Source organism: Pteronotus mesoamericanus, unplaced genomic scaffold (genome assembly GCF_021234165.1).
Source record: "Pteronotus mesoamericanus isolate MK-2021 breed Mesoamerican mustached bat unplaced genomic scaffold, CSHL_Meso_final contig_27, whole genome shotgun sequence".
Taxonomy (NCBI): Eukaryota; Metazoa; Chordata; class Mammalia; order Chiroptera; family Mormoopidae; genus Pteronotus; species Pteronotus mesoamericanus.
In genome coordinates, this window is record NW_026555115.1 from 11,654,178 (window position 1) to 11,673,689 (window position 19,512).

The following is a 19,512-nucleotide window of genomic DNA, read 5'->3' on the forward strand; positions in this document are numbered from 1 at the left end:
TAACAAAATACAGTTTAACTCAAATACTGAGTCCAAAGTCTAACACTACCTACCCGAACTATCCGACCCACTCCAGCTATGAGCAAAGAAGGAAGAAAGAATTGTTTTAAAAAACTAAGCTTAGTATTTCTCACAAGGATAACATATGACCCAACTCCTTAAATAGTACTTAGAAGGATAAAAGGTGGAGTTGCGGGCAATGTCTAAGGATTAGTATCGCACAGTCTTGAAAAACCCAAAGTACCACAAATAGAGTAAACTGGTTTATGATTAGAGAACAAAATACTGCTGCTGTTTCTTTTGTATTTTGAAATACGCAATAATTTGTAGGTTCTGCACTTCAGTGTGAAAGCAGGATATTAAAAAAAATGTAAAAAATAAATTGAAAGTGACACCCAAAATTTTGGGACCATCTATCTTAACTTTGAAACTAAACATATCTATACCTTCTTCTTTCTACAATCAGTCTACATCCCCAAAACAGGAGGAGTAAAGCTATCAAAACATGATTAAGTTTGAAAGTCTTTGAAAGTATTAAAACTTTTAGAAAAAGATAAAGGAAAAAAAAGGAGGAAAAACAAGAACAAGGAGTAAAAAATGCTTTAAAAGAAAAGGGGGAAAATCATGGGCCTCTTTTATTTGGTGACAAGCAAGTGCAAGAAAGTTCATTTGTAATTTGTTTAGTTGTCTGTCTTTATATCTGCATTCTAGTCAGAAGGGATTTTTGAGATTTTTCTGTAGCACATGCACATCTGAGGGCTCTCTCCTCTCATAGTAGTTCTTGGTATCATCGATTTTAAAGCCATATTTACTGTAACAGTCAATTGCCAACTAATTGCTGACCTGGCCATGCAGATAGATGTTGTCAAATGTGTCATCTTTTTCAAAGATGTTTAAGACATGTTTTAACATTTTAGTTCCTATTCCTAGCCTTCTATATGGTGTCAGACATCCTAGTGTCATGATGTAAAGTCTCTTTCGATTTTATGAATGATCCACCCTACAGCATACTGCAGCCACTGAAATGCCATTGAAATAGGCAAGTTTTGCTAGGTCGCTAACCTCCAACACATCCTTGAAGAGCTTGTTATTGTAGCTGACTAGAAAATGACTGGCTTAATCTCTTCAGCTGCTTAATATTGTGTGGTCCCACAATCTCCCAGCTTGATCTGGCTTTTTATCTACCCTGTCAGCATGTCGAGGACTTTGTTACCACCATTATCAAGCCATTTCTTCTCCGACCGGAGTGCTCAGCACCCTAAACTCTGGACACTCAATCCCACAATCCCACCTCCCCGTCTAGGGTAGAGAGCTGAGTGGATGATGAGAAATGTGAGAGTGGAGCTTGGCCCTGCATCTTGAGAGAACACAGGCGGGTCTGCTGTCACCAGACTGGTGTTACTGCTCTCCAGATGCACACACAGGGCACTGGGCTCTCACCCGCCACCTGATGTATACATTTTTGATCTGTTTAAGGAGCTTTATCTTTAAGTGATGAAAATAAGTTTCTATGTTATTTCATCACTTTTATTATATCCATTTAATATTTATTTTGGAGGATTACATAAAATAGAGATCAAGACTCTTTTTCTATAAAAAACATTTTAAGAGTCAGCACTATTAATTGAAAAGAATGTCATTTCCCTTCTAATGCAATAACAAGTTTCTAAATCAAGTGGTCACATATGTGTAATTTTTAAGACCAGTGTCTTTGTCTAATTTTTTTACCAATACAATCTGCTGTTAATTGAAATAGCATTTTAATATTTTTATTTATAGAAGTGAAGTCTTCTAATCTTACTTAATTATAGAAATGTTGAGTATTTGGTTTACCTTGTTAATTTATACACACATATCAGCTAAAATTTTGATTGGGATGGTTTTTAATGTATAGGCTAATTATAAACTTGACACTGTTACAATGTTTAATCTTTAAATATATTAACAAAGTAAAATTTTCATTTATGTATATATTTTAAAATTATATCAATAATGTTTTTAAATTTGTATTGAGGATATTTATACCTCTTTTAGATTTATTCCTTGGTATTTAACCTTGAATGTTATTGTAAATGCTCTGATTTTATATTAATTTTCTATTAATTTTTTGTTGGGATATGTAAATATAATTAAGTTTTGTATGTGAATATTATGTTCAGCAAGTTTGCTAAATTCATTTATTTATTTTATAGCCTAAGCATAGCTTTATTTTCAATTACATACACACACAAATATGTCACTTGGGAATGCTTTATTTCTAATCCTTATTCAATTATTTAATTTTGTTGGCTTATTACATTAGGTAGGACTTTCAATAAGATATTGAAGGGGCCCCCAACCTCTGGGCCATGGGCTGGTACCGGTGTGGACCTGTTGGGAACTGGGCCACAAAGAAGAAGGTGAACTTGAATGTAATATACTTGAATTATACTGAAAATCCCCTCCCCTGGCTCATGGGAAAATTAGCTCCCATGAAACCAGTCTCTGGTGGCAAGAGAAAAACAGTTGGGGACCACTTAATATTGCATAGAAGCCATGATAATGTGAAAATATCAGAATTATCACTTGGTTTCTGTTCTGTATTATGTTAATATATTAAATTCCTTTGATTATTGAATGGCATACCATTTTATATTTTTGGAAAAAATCTAGTTTAGTCATGATATATGATTATTTTCAATACATGCTGAAATCTATTTGAGAGTATTTTGTTTTTGGTTTCTGCTTCTTGGTTGTAAAAATTAGTTTGTCTTTTCTTTTCCATTTTGTAAAGGGTTTACCAATTTTTCGAATCAAGATTATTTTGGACTGAATAAATAAATTGGACAAGGTATTATTTATCTGCTTCTGTATACTAAATTGCCACAATTTTTATGGCTTACAACAATACTGATTTATTACTGCAGTTTCCTGTGATCGAGGATCTGAACATAATATGACAGAAATCTCTGCTTAAGATCTCACAGGTGTTGCAGGACTGTGTTCTTTTCTAGAAGATCCAGGGCAGATTCAACCTTTTAGCTCATTTGGGCTGTTGAGTGTAGTAGAGTTCAGGTCCTGATTCTTTCCCTACTGTCATTCATGAGTCTCCTTCAGTAATTTATGACTTCCTGCTCCCACCCTTTCTCTTATGGCCTCATCATCTTCACAACAGCAATAGTGTTTTAGTGTTCTCACACTTCTCACCTTTCAGACTTCCGCGTCTGCCTTTCTTTTTTTGCCACCAGCCTGAGAAGGATACGTGCTTTTAAGGATATGTGAGATTATATTTGGTTTATTCAGATGTTCTCTCATTTCTTACATAAATTTTGTCATGTAACATATTACAGTCACAGGAGTGATAGCTCATCACTTTCACAAGTTTTGGTAATAAGGGACATAAAATCTTGAGAAAAGTGGGTATTCTTATAAGTTTTTCATGTTATATATAATTTTTTTTCTAACTTGGTAAGCGTTTTCTGAAAAAGTTTGTGGAAACTTTTGTATTCATTCTCCACTAACTATATTAGTAGAGGAATTTTTTTGAGAAGTAGTTTATTATTTTATTTCAAATTCAGTTTATTTAGCAATACTTGATAATTTTTCCTTCCTCTTTTATCATGTTTAGTAACTGATTTTTCAAAGAAATATATTCATATATTTCAAATTTCATCTTTCATTGGAAAATATTTTTTGAAAGATTTCTCTCATGTTTATAGTCTCTAGTATTTGTAATGGTACTGCATTTTATTTTTGGTATTATAGATTTGTGACTTTTCCCTCATCATTCTTACCTTATACTTTTTCATTAATCTTTTCAAAGGACTTGTTTGAGGTAGTGGCTTTATCTTTTAAATGAGTGCTACATATTACATTTATTTCTATTTGTTTATTTATATTCTTCTATTTTTTAATATTTATTTTGGTTTATATTGTCTTCGGACAATTCTTTCAGTTAATTTCTAGCATTCTTTGCATTATACAGATTTAAGGCTAGAAATTTTCATCAACTTGCTTTTATATTCATTCTATTAATTTGAATATATTTTAGCTCAATTTTATTTAGTTAAAATATTTGCTGATATTAACTTTATAATAATATACTTAAATTTTACATCTACTGTTCACATTTAAGGAGTGGGCAATTATTTTTATTTAAATTATATTTTATTGTTAATGCTATTAGACTGTCCCAAATTTTCCTCCTGTATCTTCTCCATCCAGGCCTCCCAATCTTTCAGGTATTCTCTGCATTTTTGTCCATGTTCATAGGTACTTTATATTATGTTCTTCTGCTATGGTATTCCCCATGGTGTACTCTACTTTCCCATGACTGTTCTGAAACAGCTTATGTGTACTTCTTACCTCCACATTTTTGCACATCTGAAAAACCTCTCTTCAAAAATGTTCTTTTGTTTTAATGAGGCTGTTTGTGTTCTGCTTGTTTGTTTATTTTGTTTTTTGGGCTTTTTTTAGATTCAGTTATTGATAGGTATGTATTTATTGCCATTTTATTCTTCATATTTTTTTATCTTCTTCTTGAAGAATTTACTAAAACATTGCATATAATGCTGGTTTGTTTGTCATGAACTCCTTTAGCTTTTCCTTGTCTGGGAAGCTTTTTATTTGTCCTTTGATTTTAAATGATAGTTTTGCAGGGTAGAGTAATCTTCATTGGAGGTCCTTGCTTTTCATCACTTTGAATATTTCTTGCCAATTCCTCTGGCTTGGAAAGTTTCTTTTGAGAAATCAATTGGCAGTCTTATGGAAGCTCCCTTGTAGTAACTAAGTGTCATCCTTTGCTGCTTTTAAGATTTTCTCTTTGACTTAACCTTTGGCATTTTCATTATGACGTGTTTCGGTGTGGGCCTCTTTCAGTTCATGTTATTTCTGATTCTCTGCACTTCCTGGACCTGTATGTCTATGTTTTTCACAAGTTAGATAATTTTTCTGTCATTATTATTATTTTTCAAATAGTTTTTCAATTAATTTCTTTCTCTTTTTCCTTCTGGCACCCCCATGATGTGAATGTTGGTATGCTTTCCCAGAGTCTCTTTACAATATGAAAACTTTTGGGAGGGATCTTTTTTCTTCTTGCTGTTCTGATTGGGTGTTTTTTGCTTTCTTATATTCCAAATCACTGATTTGATTCACAGTTTGATCCACTCTACTGTTGACTCCCAGTAAATTCTATTTCAGTTAGTGTATCCTTCATTTCAGACTGCATATTTTTATGTAGTTGAGGTCCTCACTAAGTTGCCTAAGCATCCTTACAACCAGCGCGTGTGTGTGTGTGTGTGTGTGTGTGTTTGTGTGTGTAAAGATTTCATTTATTTATTTTAGAGAGGGGTAAAAGAGGGAGAAAGAGGTCTATGTGTGGTTGCCTCTCACACACCCCTTACTGGGGACCTGGCCCACAATGCAGGCATGTGCCCTGAGTGGAAATTGAACCAGCAATCCCTTGGTTTCCAGGTCTGCATTCAATCCACTGAGCTACACCAGCCAGGGCTATATCCAGTGTTTTGAACTCTGTGTCTAGTAAGTTTTTTAATCTCCATTTTGTTCAATCCTTTTCCCTGTGTTCTATTCTGTTCTTTCATTTGGGCCATGTTTGTTTGTCTCCTATCTTTGACAGCCTCCCTGTGTTTTTTTCTATGTATTAAGTAGAACTGTTATATTTATAAGGCTATGTAGAGCAGCATATTATAGTAGGCATCCTGTAACATCCAATGGCACAGCCTACCTTATCACCCAAACTGAGTGCTCAAGGAGCACTTACATGAGTACTATATATGCTGTCCTCTTATTGTGGAACCCTGATTGCTGATGGTACATCCAAAGTCAGCCACCACCTGTTTTCTCTCCAGAGTGACACAGCATAAGCTACAAAGTGATCTGCAGAAGGCTGCTATGTATGCTGAGCTTGGAAGTACCCACTAAAGCCAAGCTGTGAACCAAGGCTGGCTGCTGCTAGTGCTGGGCCTGGGGCCACTTAGTGAGAGGTACTGGTTCACTGAGGACTGATGCTGCTTATTTTTCAGAATTTAGGAAAATCTGAAACATGAACCAAGAAGCCACTTGTATGGAAAAGCCACTGGAAACAGCTTGGGTGGGCTCGAAAATTGTGTGGGACCCAGGGCCTCAGGGAATCATCAGGGTGGTGCAAACAAGTGTGAGCCAGGTGTATGGAGTCTCATATTCCATCCTGCCAGCTTTGTGGAAGAAATGCTCAGAACGGAAAAAAGGAACAATGACCTCAAACACCACTTCTGTCTGGGAGAAAAATAACACTTGGCTATTGTAAATTGTGCTACTATGAACATTGAGATGTATAGGTTCTTTTGAATTGGTGTTTCGGGATTCTTAGGATATAATCCTAGCAGTGGAATTGCTGGGTCAAAAGGCAGTTCCATTTTTAGCTTTTTGAGGCAATTCCACACTGTTTCCCATAGTGGCTGCACTAGTCTGCTTTCTCATGAACATTGTACTAAGGTTCCCTTTTCTCCACAACCTCACCAGCACTTTTCGTTTGTTGATTTGTTTATGATGGCGATTCTGATCAGTGTGAAGTGGTATTTCATTACGGTTTTAATTTGCATTTCTCTGATGGCTATTGATGCTGGGCATCCTTTCATATGTCTCTGGAGCCTGTTTATGTTGCCCTCGGAGAAGTGTCAGTTCATGTCCTTTGCCCAGTTTTTAACTGAATTGTCTTCCTGGAGTGGATTTGTGTACATTCTTTATATATTTTGGAAATCAAACCCCTGTCTGAGGTATCATTGGTAAATATATTTTCCCATATGGTTGGTTCCCTTTTCATTTTTCTGATGTTTCCTTTAGCCATGCAGAAGCTTCTTATTTTGATGAAATCCCATTTGTTTCTTTTCTTTATCATTAACTCTTGTGTTCCCCTATCATTTCACCTATTAGTTTTTAATTATCTTATTTCTATAAGGTTAGTATACAAATAAAAATTACATAAGATACAAAAACTACACAATTTTGGAAGAATGGCAGGTTTCTGCCTCAGAATCTGCCTCCTCTAGAACACCTAAAAAAAAAATAACCCTTCCACCTTCTGCCAGATCTGACCAATCTTAGGCTGTGCTTGGAGTTCCTTATCCATTTTAATACTGTGCATTGGGAAACACAAACAGCTACAGCAAAATCATCCAGGCATTAATGAGTAAGAGAGAGAGAGAATGAGTCCCTGCCCTCTTTCTGTTTCAATTTTCTGGGCAATAATTCCATGCCCTCAAGAGGCATCCAGCTTCTCAGCCAATCCTGTCCTAGACTGACAGATCTGCACCTTCCCCAGACATGTCTCTACCTACCTGATGGTAGGGAGATCTGTCATGCTCTAAACTTGCTTTCTTACCATTACCTTGGCAACTTCCTATTACAACCCCTCTCTTATTCCTCCCTAGTGATCTGACCAGATCTCTGCATCAGTTAAACATCTTTCCATATCACTACTGGCCATCACTGTATGTCTCCTTTGGAGAAATGTCTATTCAGGCTTTTTGGCCATTTTTAATTGGATTTTTCTTGGTGTCAAGTTTTATAAGTTATTCTTAAATTTTGGATATTAACCCCTTATCAGATATACTGGAGAGTATGTTCTTCCATTCAGTTATCTGTCTTTTCATTTTGATGTTAGGTTCCTTTATTCTGTAAAAAAAAAAACACAACTAATTTTTTTATTTTGAAAAATTAAATATGGAACTGCTTGATGACCTGTTGATTCCACTTCTATGAATTTATCTGAAGAAACCCAAAACACTAATTCAACAGAATATATGTATCCCTATGATCATTGCAGTGTTACCTGCAATAGCCAATATTTGGAGCAGACCAAGTGTCCATTAAATGACCAGTAAATGAGTGGATAAAACAGCTCTGGTACATTTAGACAATGGGATACTACAGAGCCATGAAAATGAAGAAAATTTTACCCTTTTTGGCAGCATCATGAACCTGGAGAACATTATACTAAGTGAAATAAGCCAGTCAGAGAAAGACAAGTATTGTCTGACTTCATTCATATGCAGAATATAATTAACAAATTTAACTAGTAAACAAAATAGAGGCAGACTTATAGATAGCAGACTGACAGCTCTGGGAAGTTGTTTGGAGGTGGATGGATTGGGCAAAAAAATAAAGAAAAGAAAAAGAACTCCTGGGTATGAACAACAGTGTGGTGATTGCAGTGGGAGGTAGGTGGATAGAAATAGAAGAGGGTAGAGTGAGAATAATTGGTCATGGAAAAAATACAATAAAATAAAAAATGCAAATTTAAAAAATGCTATGTTAGAAAGTAAGTTATGTTTCTTGCAGTTGACAAAAACATCAATTTTATTAACATTACTGATTCAAAAGCATTTTCACATATATTCTTGATCTCCCTAAAACTCAAAAATATCCTTAGATAGAATAACATTATATTTCAAATTTCAAATAAGAAGAAATTTATGTGCTGTGACTCATTTCTCCAAGATTATGCAGGTGATAAGTGGCAGAGTTGGGACTCAGGCTAAGGTATGATATATACTTTAGCTAATGCAGGTATCTGAATCTTGAAATGTTCTTCCAAATATTTTTAAATATCCTTTGCCTAGATGTTTTTACATTTTAATATCTTTGAAACAAAATATGTTAAAATGCATTACTAATATCTAAGGGTTTTTTTAATTCCAGTTTAAGACTAAACCATATTTTGTGGTTGTTAGTAGTATCTTACAGGTAACTTGGTCAGGAAAGTCTGGAAAATAAAGTGCTATGTAATCAACCTTTTAGAATGGACTAAATATTGTGAGGGATTTAGTATTTTTGGATAAAGTGGTAGGTGGGGAAGTTATCTGTATTTAGGGAGTCTGATACAGAACACACTGCATGGAAACCTGTCCCCTGCTTCTACCTAACTTGTGGGGAGGCAGTTGGGAGGCGAAAGATCCTAGAAAACAGATGGAATACAGTAGCAGAGATTTCAAAAACAGGAATTTTAAAGCTTCAGACATGTTGATGGTCTTTGTGGATTTTATAAATATTAAGATCCTAGCCTCAGGCAGGGCTGGATTGTGGAAGAAATATTCTACTTCTTAGAGAAGAGATGACAAGTTATATGATGGAAGTGTTACAGGGAAGAATGGGATTCGGCTACCTGCCACCAAACACAACCATAAAACAAAAATTGGTGGGGAAGAAAAAAGGTTTTTATTAACTGGATAGGGAAGCTGTGGTCTCCCCTCCTCCAAGTCATTCCTTTGTGCAAAATACAGAAATCCCCTTGTTCTTCAAAAGACTGAAATCCAAATCCATGTCCAGAAACCCCACCTCCATTCTTATCTGTCCTTTTGGAGAATGGGGCTGCTGCACAAATGTGTCTCCATCTGTCCATCTCTGGGCTTGCGCTCTCTCGCTCTCGCTATCTCTGTGGCTCTCTCTAGTATGTACTTGTAAGGCCTGGGTCTTTATTGCCTCTAAACAACTTTCTTCCTCACCCAGGGCTGAGGCACACTGCCAGACCACTGCAGCTGATTGGGCCCCTGGAGTCCAGGGCTGTTTGTGTCCTGAGGGCCGAGGAATATACCTGGCCCACACATCTGGGCTCTGCTCTCAGGGAGAGAGGATGAAAACAGTTCAGGACATCTGCTTTGAGTCATGGGGCTGCAGAGTCCTGCCAGGACCGGTGTTGGCAAGGTGCATGCCTGCAGGAGCCTGCTCTAGACCATGTGAGCAGGGCAAGGCCAGAGCTGTAGTGGATCCCAGTGTCCCGCAGGCTCACCGTTGGTGGGACCTATGTCCTGTGCACAGGATTCAGCTTCCTCCGGCTGGCTTTTGACCTTGCAATCAAGGGGAATGCAAAAAGGGCACTTGAGCGGGGCCTGATGTCTGCTGGTCCCGCCAGGGCTCTTCGCCGCACCCCAAACATGGCAAAAGGAGCAGAAGAGAGAGGCATTTCTGTGTTCCCACCATTTTAAATCATTCCCAGCAAATCCTATGCACCATGGGAGGGTCCAAATTACTAGCTAATTGCAGGCCTTTGTCCACCATCTGCATCAGCCAGCACCGTGTCTTTGCGTGTCCTTTGGCCACCTTGATTCAGAAGGGAGTGGGAGGGTTTTATACGTGTTGCGAATTTTTTAGCCCTCATAGCTCACACAGGTTCTGTACAAGCACTGCCATCAATTGTGTTCGTTGTTTACTTTTCCCCAGGGATATGGAAGCAAGCCCTAGCTCGCTTTTGATCCTGGGCTGCCTTTGTCATTTACCAATCACTCTCATCAGGGGTTCTTCCAAGGAGTGCAGACTCTTGCGCAGAACTGAGTTTCTGCTCCTGCTCCAGTCGGCACTTCTCGGTTGCCGGGGCAACATGCACTGACTGCACTAGCTTGTTTACTGTTGCCTGAAGCAGCAGCTTCCTCCGCAGTCACTTTTTATTCCTGGGGACAGCAGCCTCTAGTGCTGGATCAGGGTTTCCTCCCTCCTCTCCAGCGATCTGGCCAGGCCCTCCTGTTACAGAAGGAAACCAGAAAATAAAGAAGAATGGGAGAAGGAAGCACATTGTCTTAGAAAACAAATAAAAGGAATAACAAAAAGAAGCTAATTTTTTAATGAATACCTGTTAAATGAGAAGCCTTGTATATGACACTTCTTTGTGCATGATTTCTTTTAATCTTTTCATATAACTTCGTGAAGTAAATAAAGGCAGGGGTTGGTTGAAAGTAAAATAGAAAAGAAAAAAGAGTAGAGAAACAAATCAATTTGTTTTTTCACTTCACTATTTAAAAGTATTCTTCCTAAGGACAGGATTGTCATTTTTTGGTCTTTTCCAATTGAATTTTTTCCTCTTTTCTCTGAGACATCAGAAGAAATGCAGGAGCCATAGTCTACTGTCCTCTTGTACGTGCATCTTTCCTCTCACTCTGCCTTCCTCTTTGAATGTAAGAGCTCCTCCTCTTTTCATGTCAGAGCTTTGCTTGCATTCTAAATACACACCCTGAAATCTCACTTTCTCAAGGACTCTTAGCTGTCAACATCTCCTTTTCCCTCCCTGCATTATTCCCATCTTAAGAAACACTTATAAACAACACATAGATTTTCTCAAGTAACTCATATACACTGAAATCAGTAATATTTTCCTATTTCTGTGCCCAACTCAAATGAGACCAGGAAAAATAGCTTAGCTATTTGCTCCATGAAATATTTGTTTTTAGAAGGTAAGACAGTGAGCCAATTAAAATAGTTTATTTTATCAAGACTAACAACTTGTTCATCAAGGCTATTTGCAGACAATTGCCTCAGGGTGCTCACACATGCAAAGTCCTTTTGTCATAAAGTCTCTCCAGTTCCAGACAACTCTGTCTGGTAAGAACTGCCTTAACTCACCAAGCCTGGATCTTAATCCCATAAATATCCTCCTCTGACTAACACCTTCTGAAAAACTATAATGACTGCCAGATAGTATTCTCCTTTATTGAAGTTAAGTCTAATAAACTTTCAGAACTTTCCTGTTCTGAAAGGTTTTCTGGCAATCTTTTGGAGAAATGCCTATACTCCTAGTTTTAGAAAAAAAATTCCTTTGCTCTTCATCACTCTCCAGATGTCATTTTCTATTCTTTCTTGTATAAAATTGGTTGATGTTGCTATTGATACTTATAGATACAATTTTCTCCAAGCCGATTTCCACTTACCACTTCACTGAGAAGTCCAAATGTTCACTTATTTGTAGTTTAGCCTCATCATCACTCAACTCAGTAGCATGCTCTCCATTTTACATTCCATCTTCCCTAAGCTGCTACAGCACCACAGTCTCCTTGTTCCCTCTCCCCACATCTCCATGCTCTTTGTTGGCTCTCCCTTCTTTTTTGAGACCTGCCTCTAAATGTTGGCTTTCTTGAGGCTGAACACTGGAGTCCCTCATAATTTTGTATTGGTCTTACTTCTCTCATTTTTCTAAGTGATTCCCCATTGCTAGAATTAGAAATAACATTATTTTTTGGATGGCTCCCAAAGATATACCTTCTTCTCAGGCTTATTTGATCTCCAGTCCTGAATACAGTTAATCTTCAATATTGGTGGGCCGTGTTTTTATGAATTCAACTATTCATTAAAATTATTTCCCATCTCAAAATGAGTACTTGTAGAATTTTTGTTTTCATTGATGGATATTCATAGAACACAGCAAATATTTTGATTTTCATCATACATACCTATTTTCAGTTGAGGTCTAACAAGGCAATGTTTTATCCTCTTGTTTCAGCTTTTATGTTACAAACAAATGTTTTATTTGTCTGTCTGAAATCTATTTAGTGTCATGTTTTTTCAAATTTGTAAGACTTTTTTTTGTTATTTCACTGTTTGAAATGACATTTAAGAATAGTTATAAAGGGCTGTCTAGTGTTCATAAGTATAAGAAAACTATGATATTCTTCCAAGCACAAACATACATTTAAAAGGGTTAGAGATTAATTGGTTAATGAAAACATGACCAGAGACTCCTAGAAAACTAATTCTGTGTTTTCCCTAGGGGCAATAGTTCAACATTCATTAATTCATTGTTTGTGGCAAGATAATAGAACATACTACCATGAATAATGAGAATCGACTATATCTTCTTCACTTAGAGGATGTATATCCATCTCAGCTTTCATTATGTAAAACTCTGAACTCTTTCTTTTCATCTATCATTCTACATATCAGTACATAGTACCGTTATTCTTTTAATTACTTAAGCCAAAACTTTAAACTATTTTTTGATTTTTCAATGTTTTCTTCTTTCTGTATTTAATCTGGTACATAATCATGTTGTTTATTCCTGACAAATTTATACAGAACATGTTTATTATTCACCAGCTTTATAACAACCACTGCTGAACCAAGCATTCCTATTATCTTCCTTAGACCAATGCCATAATATTCTAACTGGATTCAATTCTGAATTTTATGAATCAAATTACTTGACTTAGTTACCTAAATTATTTCAATATATTCTCACTACCCTTGAAGAAATTCCAAAGTCTTTAACATGATTTATATGCCTCATATGTTATTGTAACTACCAACCTCTCCAACTACACTTTATGCCACTTTCTTCCTCGTTCTCCATACTCTTACCACAGTTGCCTATTTGAGTTCCTGACACTTCTTTTGGAAACTTTTCACTGAGCTCCCATGTATGGAAGGCACTTTTTCCCTTGTGCTCACATCAAATCCTACAGATAGCTCAAGCATTGCTCTTGCTATAGTATATTAAATTTTCTGGTCTGTACCTGTCTCTCTCACTAGATGCAAACTCCTGTGGCCAAGAGCCAAATATCTTCCATGAATACTCAACACCTGTTTTAGGGTGTGACCTATAATAGACTCTCACTAAATCTCTTTTGAGGAATTATTCCAAAACACTCTGCACAAGTAGGTTAGAGATTTCAGAAGCAGATAAATAACCAATATTTTGAGGGAAAATAACCACAAGGCAAGCTGACAATGAATAGATATGACATAAGATACATGCCCAGACACTCTTTTTGTTTCTTGGTTTTTAAGCAGACTTTGTAAACTTTCTGTTTTCCTTATTGTTAGCAAGACAAGTATGCCAAAAAGTCTAACAGCATCAACATTTCATTGCCTAAGTAAATATTAAAAGAAGCAAGGTGGAAATGAAATAAAGACATTCAGATTGTACTCTTGGTCATATCTCATAGCAACCTCAGGTTTGACCAGAGCTGTACTTGAGGCAGTTGCTTTTGATAGTTTGGAAAAGTGATAGATGTGAAGGATGGCAATATAAGATAGCTCTTTAAAATTCCATGTGCCTTGTATGATAAAATCTTATTTTCTTTAAATGCTTCTCAGAATTCTTTAATTTTATTTTCCAAACTATATTTCTCAATCCCCAAATTTCCTATAGAATGATCAGGGTCATTCTGTCTTGGTGTGATGGCTCTTGTGAGGAATTATATTCATGTGCTGAATTAGCTCACATGATTTACCCAGCTTTACTCTCAAGAAATTAAACACATTATTTCAAAATGCATCTCTTTCTCTCTCTCTAATATTTATATATGTAAATATATATATATTATAAGTTTATCTAAAAAAACAACATAATTTGAAGAAATTGATATCTGTACATCCTCAACCACATGTTTCTACTCATAGGCTTTCTAGTGCCCAAGACATGTAAAGCAGTGTAATGCAGAGGCTGGTAAGTGGAAATGTGGCAGTTGTTGTAAACCTGTGTGAGCAATAGACCTGAATTTTCTGTTTTCTAGATAAAATATATAAACATATAACTACATATAAATGTGTATATATATATATTTATATATAAACATATAGCTATATATGTAGAGAGAGAGAAAGGGAGAATAACTTCTTACATTACAAAATAGTATACTTGTTCCCAAACTTTGGTACTTAACAATTATTGATAATAAAAACATTTATGATACAACTCAAAATGAATCACCACAAACCAGTCTTTCTACACACTGCAGTCAAGAAATTCTTACACACGCACACCTAGTTGACAACAATTTTGTGCAAAGACATCATATTAAAACATATTTAGGGTAGAGATGGTCTATATGTATAGACATACACTTTTGGTGATAATTGGAGGGGCTCATTTTACCAATTACTAACAAGCATACTGTTCATTGCATTACTCTACTTAATCACTAAACAATCAACAGATAAAAATTAGAGTGAAAAAAGATTAAAAAATAAGGTAATTTAACTTCCTAAAGGGAATCACCTCATTATCTCTTATCCTGATTTCTCTCACTCACTTGACCTTGAGTTTCTTCCTCTCTTCTGTTATCTTTTAAAGAGTTGATCCACAGTGAGTATTTTTCTCCAGTTGTGTCTGTGCATATGTTATAGAGTTGTCTTCTGGTCATTTCTATGATTATTATAAAAAACATACTAAGCTATCTTCTCTTTCTAAATTATCCCCAAGCTCTGTCTTCCCAAAGACTGGCAAGGGTGGAGTAGGGGTACAAACTTTGAAGTTCATTTTGAGACACATTAACTCTTCAGTTCATGAAGGCTCAGTTTCCAGACCTTCATCTGTACAAACCCTCTAGGTCTGTGTTCACTTCACCATATATCCAGTAATATTTGCAAAATTCAGGTATATTACCCACACAGGTTTACAATCACTGCTACTTTTCCACTTACCACCCTCTGCATTACACTTCTTCACACGTCTTGGTATTGGAAAGCCTATAAGTTAATAAAAAATGTGGTTGAGGATGTATAGGTTTCAATTCCCTCAAATTATGTTGTTTTTCTAGGTAATGTAATATTAATATATTCAACAGCTTTTAAAATTTATAAATTTTGTTTTTTCTCTCATTTTAATTTGATATTTTCTTCCTTAGAAAAATAAACTTTTGTCTTCACAAAACTGGAGTTCACCTTTGGCTCCAGGGATTTTCTTAGGTACCACAAAGTAAACAAGCAACCTGTCTATCCAAATAAGAAGATTTAGCTGCTCCTTCCTGCCCATGGCCATAAAAATGACAATTCCCTTGGATCCATAAGATTGCTATTACTTAACTTCTCCTACCATCTCCTAACTTTCCATTTTGGCTGTACAAATACATGTGGTTTGATTTCTAGTCTCTCAATTTTTTTCTTTTGGTCTGTGTGCCTGGGTTTTGTTTTTGTTTTTGTTTTTCTTTTTGTTTTACCAGCATCATGAGGTTTCAATTATCATAACTCTGTAGTACAATATGAAGTCAGGTAGTATTTTACCTCCACTTCATTCTTTATTCTTAGAATTGTTTTGGCTATTCAGGGTCTTTTGCTGTTCCATACAAATGTGATGATTTGTTGTTCTACTTCTTTAAAAAAGGACATTAGGGTTTTTATGAGGATTGCATTAAATTTGCATATTGATTTGGATAATATGTCCATTTTAACTATGATTATACTTCCAGTCCATGAACACAGAATATCTCCCCATTTCATTGTGTCTTTTAAAATTTCTTTTAATATGTTTTGTAGTTTTCAATATATAGGTCCTTCATATCTCATGTTAAATTTATTCCTAGGTATTTTCTTCTTTTTGTTTTAATTGCAAAATAATTTTTTCATTTCTTTTTCTGAAATTTCATTGTTAGTATATAGAAATGCAGTATATTTGTATACATTCATTTTTGTACCCTGAAATTTCACTGTATTTGTTTATTGTTTCTGTTTTCTGGAACAGTCCTTAGGGTTTTCTATATATCAAACTGAATCATATTTTAATTTGTCGAGGAACTGACATTGTTTTCCACAGGGGCTGTACCATTTCTCATTACTATCTGGAGTGCACAAGAGTTCTAATTTCACTAAATTCTCACCAACATTTTTTTCTTTTTGGTGTCTTGATAGCAGCCATCCTAATGGATACGATGTGGTATCTCATTGATTTTAATTTTTATAATGATTAGTGATGTTGAGCATCTTTTTCATGTGCTTATTGGCCATTTTCATGCATCTCCTTTTTTAAAGAAATGTCTGTTCAAGTCATTTGCTTATGTTTGAATTAAGTTGCTTCTTTGTTCTGTTGTTGAATTTTAAGAATTCTGTCCATATTCTAAGTATTATTCCCTTATCTGATATATAATTTGCAAATATTTTCTCCCAGATATTTGTGTCATAGTCTGTTGTCTTTATAGTTTAAAGTAGTTCAAAGAATGAGCATTATTCTCTTTCCACGTTCAACTAAGCATTGTACAATGTTATGAGTCCCACGGTATGGGAGAAATTAAATTAGGCTTGTAATAAACTGGTGGGGCAGTACTATAGAGTCATGTCAATTGAGCAGCTCCTGTTGCTAACTGGTTCCTCCTTATTTATGGAAAACACAGTAACAGGAGATCATTGGTAAGAATGTCTCTTTGCATGAAGATTATGCATTTACCATTAACATCTGGGTCATTGAAAAATGTTACTCATTTTCATTTTAATTTTTTCAGTGTAAGTGGCAGTAAAAATTAATATCTGATTTTATGCTTCTATTGAGGCTCAAATGAATTTTTATATTTAAAATATTTATTATTTTTTGAAATTTAATGTAGTAAATTTGTCTTCCATTAAGTCCTTTGACAAATGGAAATCCAGTTGGTTTTCACAGTTCTTGTTTCTGATGTTTAGAAATTTCCTAATTCTTTTTGTTACTCTTTCAACTTCATTTCATCCCTTATGTCTTATTTTAACTGGAAACAGTTTTTAATAGTAGATAGATTGATATATAGACACATATATATGCTGAATATGTATATATGTTAATTATGTATGTATATATGCATCTGCATATGTGTGTATATATAGTATATGTGTGTGTTTGTGAAAAAATATATATAATGTATACATGGGCATATGTAGTATGCGCATCCAAGTACAAATTATATATAGGTACAAATCATAAAACTATACTAAAAATATATGTGTAATTTATACACATATATACATATGTATACACACATATATATGTGTATGTAGTACATATGCATTTATATATTATATATAAGCACAAATTTGATGTTTTTAGAAAAGTAACCATTTATTTCTAAGGTTTTTCTTTTAGAAAACTATTGATAGCATGAAATATACACAATTCAACTGTAAGATAATTTTGAATCCTGGATTTTTTTAAGGTAATAACAAATTCAGGGAACTCATAGCAGATCTTTGGTTGAAAGATCCAATTATAAGGATTATGCATTTATTTAAATATGTGTTCCACAAGCTTTTTCTAAGAATCTATGCTGCTCTATCACTATCTTCTAGCACTCTACTCTGCTAGAATCAGAGAAATGTACAAAGTAAAGAATTACAACACAGCTTTTTCTCTTAATTGTTCAAATACATTTGTCTCCCTTTTCTTGCCACCACTTTCCTCTGTCCCACCTTCAATCCTTCCCCACCTTTGCTTTTTCCATGAGTCCTTTATACATGTTCTTTGATTTGACACTTTCCCTTCTTTTCCCTGTTACCCACCTCCTTCCTTCCCTCTCATTACTGTTGGTTTTTTCTTTCAATGCTACTGGTTACATTTTTCATGCTTGTCAATTCTGTTGATTAGGTTCCACTTATAGGTGAGGTCATATTGCATTTACCTTTCACCCCTTGGTTTACTTCCATTAGCATAATGCTCTCCAGTTCCATCCATGCTGTCATGAAGGCAGTACCTCTTTCTTTATGCTGTGTAGTATTCCACTGTGTAAATATACCATAATTTTTTGATCTACTCATTTACTGATGGGCACTTAGGTTGTCTCCAGCAAGTTCACAATTGTAAATTGTGCTGCTATGAACATTGATGTGCATAGGTTCCTTTGAATTGGTGTTTTGGGATTCTTAGGGTATAATCCAGCAGTGGAATCACTGGGTAAAAAGGCAGTTCCATTTTTAGATTTTTGAGTCAATTCAACACTGTTTTCCACAGTGGCTGCACCAGTCTGCATTCCCACCAACAGTGTACTAGGGATTTCTTTTCTCCACAACCTCGCCAGCACCTGCTTGTTGATTTGTTTATGATGGTCATTCTGACCAGTGTGAAGTGGTATCCTATTGTGGTTTTAATTTGCATTTCTTTGATGACCAATGATGATGAGTATCCTTTCATATGTCTCTGGGCTCTCTGTGTATTCTCCTTGGAGAAGTGTCTCTTCAGGTCCTTTACCCATTTTTTTACTTGGATTGTTTGTCTTCCTGGATTGGATTCGTGTGAGTTCTTTATATATTTTAGAGATCAAACCCTTGTCTGAGGTAACATTGGCAAATATATTTTCCCATATGTTTGGTTTCTTTAGCCATTCAGAAGCTGCTTATTTTGATGAAATTCAATTTGTTTATTCTTTCCTATATGTCCCTTGCTCTAGGCGATATATTGGTGAAATTACTGCTGTGTGAGATTTATGAGTTTCCTGCCTATATTCCCCTCTAGGACTTTTATTCTGTTGTGACTTACATTTAAGTCTTTTATCCATCTTGAGTTCATTTTTGTGTATGGTGTAAATTGATGTTCAAATTTCAATTTTTTGCATGTAGCTGTCCAGCTCTTTTAAGACCATTTGTTGCAGAGGCTATTTTCACTCCATTTTAATCTTCTATCCTCTTTGTTGAATATTAATTGTCCACAGAGGCATAGGTTTTTTTGGGCTCTCTATTCTGTTCCATTGATCTATGGGTCTGTTCTTGTGCAAGTACCACACTGTTTTGATTACAGTGGCCTTGTAATATAGCACAGTTTGATAAGTTATCCTCAAGAGGCATGAATGAAGGATGTCAAAGGAATAGGTTTTCAAACCTCTGTGTAAAGCATGCTCAGTGAAATTCAGTATAAGTTCAATGATGTTTGTATACATTCAGTAAAATTATAGTGTGTCATTGAAGTTCTTGGAAAATCACCTAATACAATTAGAGGTAACTATATTTGTCTTTATAGTGAAGTTACTGTATTTAATTTGAAGTATATTTTTTTGATTGAGAGAGACAGAGAAAGATTTAAAAAAAACATAAAAATGTCATAAA

The 19,512-nt window shown here is 35.3% G+C and overlaps 1 pseudogene; it reads right to left on the reverse strand.

The window, feature by feature from the left end:
- Nucleotides 1-680: 680 nt before the first annotated feature.
- LOC129071639 (N-alpha-acetyltransferase 50-like) lies at nucleotides 681-9,581 on the reverse strand (annotated as a pseudogene).
- Between the last annotated feature and the right edge of the window lie 9,931 nt (nucleotides 9,582-19,512).